This window comes from Salvelinus fontinalis, chromosome 34 (assembly GCF_029448725.1).
Source record: "Salvelinus fontinalis isolate EN_2023a chromosome 34, ASM2944872v1, whole genome shotgun sequence".
Lineage (NCBI taxonomy): Eukaryota > Metazoa > Chordata > Actinopteri > Salmoniformes > Salmonidae > Salvelinus > Salvelinus fontinalis.
The window spans coordinates 29,454,343-29,460,342 of record NC_074698.1 but is presented as its reverse complement, the minus strand read 5'-3'; positions in this window follow the sequence as shown (position 1 = coordinate 29,460,342).

The window sequence follows — 6,000 nt, the reverse complement described above, 5'->3', positions numbered from 1 at the left end:
CTGATGCAATTAGTCTCCCGATGCAATTAGTCTCCCGATGCAACTAGTCTCCTGATGCAACTAGTCTCCTGATGTTTCCACTCAGTGAAGTAACAGAACACCAAACCACCAGCTGGGTCTTGTCAGTGTATTTGTTTACTAAACACCACAGAGAGACTGGGGATGCTGGAGCTCTCTAGCGTAAACTGGGACAGCTCTGTTTAAAAACCACTTCACAAACACACGCTGTGGTCACAGACAAACAGGCTGTGGACTTCACTGAGCTTATCCTCCTTCTGCTCTCCTCCTCTCTCTCCCTGACCATCGCTCCTACTCTCATTCTCTCCATCTAGTACACAGGGCACTTTCCCAATACATCTTCCCTTGATCCTCACTGCCTTTCTCTCTCTGGTCTCCTTATCAAAATGCATTGGAGAAGAGGACCTGAGGGAAGGACCTTGGACCTCCTACAATGTGATTTTTGACGAGGAGAGAGGATGCGAGGAACTGAGGAAAGTCAGATTTAGAATGAGCCATGGTCAGAATTGTAGCAAACACAGCCATATTTGGACAGTGCATTGAAGTTGCAGGCCATTCCTGCCAGCTACGATCTCTGTTCTGACCAAGTTGATGCCGTCGCTCCCTAGCCATCATCGCTCTTCCAAACAACAATGGCCCAAGTTGACATCATTCCAAAATCTTTAACTCTCCCTCTCCTCTCTTTGTCCTATCCCACTTTCTGCCTCTCTCCACCTCTCGATCCCTGTCTGATTCCTTCTCTGATATACCTCTCTCTAGTGATTATAGAAACAATGGCTGCAGTTGACATCATTCCAAAATCTTTAGCTCTGCCGCTCTCCTTCCTGCAACATATTTCCCTCTACTCTCTATTAATCTCTCGCTCTCTAAATCGTTCTCCACCTCTTACCATGTCCTATTCCATCTCTCTATCCCTCTCTCCTTCATCTGTCATGGGCCTTTCAATAAATAACATCCTCAGTTGACATCATCCAAAATCTTTACCTCACCTTCCTCTCTTCACCTCATCATTCTTTCTCCTCTCGGTCAATCTCTCTCCACCCCTTCCTGTCCATACCTCTGTCCTCCTCCCCCTCTCTTTCGATCCTTCTCTCCTTATATATCAGGGGAATTTCAAATCAACATTATCCCCAGTTGAGATCATTACCAAATCAACATTATCCCCAGTTGAGATCATTACCAAATCAACATTATCCCCAGTTGAGATCATTACCAAATCAACATTATCCCCAGTTGAGATCATTACCAAATCAACATTATCCCCAGTTGAGATCATTACCAAATCAACATTATCCCCAGTTGAGATCATTACCAAATCAACATTATCCCCAGTTGAGATCATTACCAAATCAACATTACCCCAGTTGAGATCATTACCAAATCAACATTATCCCCAGTTGAGATCATTACCAAATCAACAGTATCCCCAGTTGAGATCATTACCAAATCAACATTATCCCCAGTTGAGATCATTACCAAATCAACATTATCCCCAGTTGAGATCATTACCAAATCAACATTATCCCCAGTTGAGATCATTACCAAATCAACATTATCCCCAGTTGAGATCATTACCAAATCAACAATATCCCCAGTTGAGATCATTACCAAATCAACAATATCCCCAGTTCAGATCATTACCAAATTAGCAATATCCCCAATTGAGATCATTACCAAATCAACATTATCCCCAGTTGAGATCATTACCAAATCAACAATATCCCCAGTTGAGATCATTTACCAAATAACAATATCCCCAGTTGAGATCATTTACCAAATCAACAATATCCCCAGTGGAGATCATTACCAAATCTTTAACTCTCTCTCTCTCTCCTTTCCTCTGTATGCACCATCTTTCTTTCTTCTCTTGTTTAATCTCTTTCTCTCTCCCTGCCCCTCATCTCTCTGTGTCTTATTCCATGTGGTTATCATGGGTTTTTCAGATGACAATATCCTCCAAAATCTTTAACTCTCTCTTTCTTCCTACATATCTTTCTTTTTCCTCACAGTCAATCTCTCTCCCTCTCTGTCTCCAATGGCCCCTGTTGACATTACTCCAACATCTTTAACTTTCTTCTTTCCTGCACCCCCGTCTTTCTTTTAACTCAGGTCAAAGTCTGTGTGTGTGTGCACGTGTTAGTGTGTGGTCACTATGATCTAAAAGGAAAAACCTTCAACAGGCCTTAAGAGTTTGGTCTACACATCAAATTCAGCCTCACTCAACCCAGGTCAGGAAATCAATCAAGATTCCATTAATAAAACATAAAACTTAACCAATTTTTTCTACAGGGCATTTTAGAAGCCATTAAATGAGGTTTGATTTGTTCCAGAGGAAATTGAGATGGAAAGGACCCAAAACTTCTAGTTTGTGTGTGTCCCAAATGGTATCCTATTCACGTTATTGTACCCTACTTTTGAGAGCCCTATGGGACATGGTCAGTGGTTAGTGCACTACATAGTGAATAGGGTGCCATTAGGGACACAGCCCTACATAGTGAATAGGGTGTCATTAGGGACACAGCACTACATAGTGAATAGGTTGCCATTAGGGACACAGCACTACATAGTGAATAGGGTACCATTTGGGACACAGGACTACATAGTGAATATGGTGCCATTTGGGACACAGCACTACATAGTGAATAGGGTGCCATTTGGGACACATCACTACATAGTGAATAGGGTACCATTAGGGACACATCACTACATAGTGAATAGGGTGCCATTAGGGACACAGCACTACATAGTGAAGAGGGTACCATTAGGGACACATGACTACATAGTGAATAGTTGCCATTAGGGACACAGCACTACATAGTGAATAGAGTGCCATTAGGGACACATCACTACCTAGTGAATAGGTTGCCATTAGGGACACAGCACTACATAGTGAATAGGGTGCCATTAGGGACACAGCTTGTGTCTTAGGGCTCCATTTATCAATTCTACTGAATCAGCTTTTTATTTTGCTGTTGCCGGTAAACAGTGATGCATCCCATCAACCACACTTTCTGGCTCCTCTCCTCCCCTACGAGTGCTGGACCACACCTCTGCTCGCTCAGCGTTTTGTGGCCACAGCCTGCCCTTCCTCGTCTGCCCTTCCCATCCCTCCCTCTTTCCTATCTCATCCCGAGAAGCGTCTTCATGTGGGTGGATTATTAAAATGTATGTACGTCAAGGCGTTGCTTGTTGCTCCCCTGGTACTGTTTAGCTCTGCCTGATTAGCTAAAGCGGTAACAACAGGGATGCTAATATACTGCTCTTATTGAACACTACACGGCATCAGCTCTACTTGGCTTGGTGAGAGTGTGTGTGATCTAACACCGTCTCTCTCTACACGGTACTGTAAGCTCCTCTCACCTCATCCGTGTCCCCACACAAACCCTTTTGAAAGCCCTTAGACTGCAAATCCCTCAGAGATGAGAATGCAGAAGAGTGTGTGTGAGTGCATAATGTGCGTGTCCACTGTCCATACATGCATATATAGTGAGAGAGATTGTGTGTGTGTGTGTTTAACTGCACACGTGTGCATGCCTGTTTCCATGGCAAAGACACAAACCTCAGTCACATTGAGTCACTGGCAGAGGACGGTTGAGACGGTCGACTTACATTTCCCATCAGAGTGATAGGGGGTCCTTAAGATCTGTTCACAGTTGTATTGACCGTCCCTTTAAAAACCAGCGGACGTGATTGGATAATTCAATCTGGCGATGGAGGACAGGCGAACATGCCAGAATCAAACGTTACAATGGCCAGATAAGATGGATACAGCTAAATTACATCAAAGAAGAAATGCCTGGCATTTTCAAAGGGATTTGGGGGAATAGAGAGGAGAGAGATGCACACACACACACACACACACACACACACACACACACACACACACACACACACACACACACACACACACACACACACACACACACACACACACACACACACACACACACACACACACACACACACACACACACACACACACACACAAATACATACACCTGTGTCCTGGGAGCACTAGGACTGTGGAAACTTGAGGCAACAGAAGCAGTGAGCAGTTATTAGAGAGCCAGAGACCAAAGCCTGGGAGAGGAGGAGGAGGAGACCAGAGCCTGGTAGAGGAGGAGGAGGAGGAGGAGACCAGAGCCTGGTAGAGGAGGAAGAGACCAGAGCCTGGTAGAGGAGGAGGAGGAGGAGACCAGAGCCTGGTAGAGGAGGAGGAGGAGGAGGAGACCAGAGCCTGGTAGAGGAGGAAGAGACCAGAGCCTGGTAGAGGAGGAGGAGGAGGAGACCAGAGCCTGGTAGAGGAGGAAGAGGAGGAGACCAGAGCCTGGGAGAGGAGGAGGGGCCCAGAGCCTGGTAGAGGAGGAGGAGACCAGAGCCTGGTAGAGGAGGAGGAGACCAGATCCTGGTAGAGGAAGAGGAGGAGGAGACCAGCGCCTGGTAGAGGAGGAGGAGACCAGAGCCTGGTAGAGGAAGAGGAGGAGGAGACCAGAGCCTGGTAGAGGAAGAGGAGGAGGAGACCAGCGCCTGGTAGAGGAGGAGGAGACCAGCGCCTGGTAGAGGAAGAGGAGGAGGAGACCAGAGCCTGGAAGAGGAGGAGGAGGAGGACAGGACCTGGAGAGGTTATGGGATATAAAGACAGGACCTGGAGGGGTTATGGGATATAAAGACAGGACCTGGAGGGTTATGGGATATAAAGACAGGACCTGGAGGGTTATGGGATATAAAGACAGGACCTGGAGGGTTATGGGATATAAAGACAGGGCCTGGAGGGGTTATGGGATATAAAGACAGGACCTGGAGGGTTATGGGATATAAAGACAGGACCTGGAGGGTTATGGGATATAAAGACAGGACCTGGAGGGGTTATGGGATGTAAAGACAGGGCCTGGAGGGGTTATGGGATATAAAGACAGGACCTGGAGGGGTTATGGGATATAAAGACAGGACCTGGAGGGTTATGGGATATAAAGACAGGACCTGGAGGGGTTATGGGATATAAAGACAGGACCTGGAGGGGTTATGGGATATAAAGACAGGACCTGGAGGGGTTATGGGATATAAAGACAGGACCTGGAGGGTTATGGGATATAAAGACAGGACCTGGAGGGGTTATGGGATATAAAGACAGGGCCTGGAGGGGTTATGGGATATAAAGACAGGACCTGGAGGGGTTATGGGATATAAAGACAGGACCTGGAGGGTTATGGGATATAAAGACAGGACCTGGAGGGGTTATGGGATATAAAGACAGGACCTGGAGGGGTTATGGGATATAAAGACAGGACCTGGAGGGGTTATGGGATATAAAGACAGGACCTGGAGGGTTATGGGATATAAAGACAGGACCTGGAGGGGTTATGGGATATAAAGACAGGACCTGGAGGGGTTATGGGATATAAAGACAGGACCTGGAGGGGTTATTGGATATAAAGACAGGACCTGGAGGGTTATGGGATATAAAGACAGGACCTGGAGGGGTTATGGGATATAAAGACAGGACCTGGAGGGGTTATGGGATATAAAGACAGGACCTGGAGGGTTATGGGATATAAAGACAGGACCTGGAGGGTTATGGGATATAAAGACTGGACCTGGAGGGGTTATGGGATATAAAGACAGGACCTGGAGGGTTATGGGATATAAAGACAGGGCCTGGAGGGGTTATGGGATATAAAGACAGGACCTGGAGGGGTTATGGGATGTAAAGACAGGGCCTGGAGGGGTTATGGGATATAAAGACAGGGCCTGGAGGGGTTATGGGATACAAAGACAGGACCTGGAGGGTTATGGGATATAAAGACAGGACCTGAAGGGGTTATGGGATATAAAGACAGGACCTGGAGGGTTATGGGATATAAAGACAGGACCTGGAGGGGTTATGGGATGTAAAGACAGGGCCTGGAGGGGTTATGGGATATAAAGACAGGACCTGGAGGGGTTATGGGATATAAAGACAGGGCCTGGAGGGGTTATGGGATA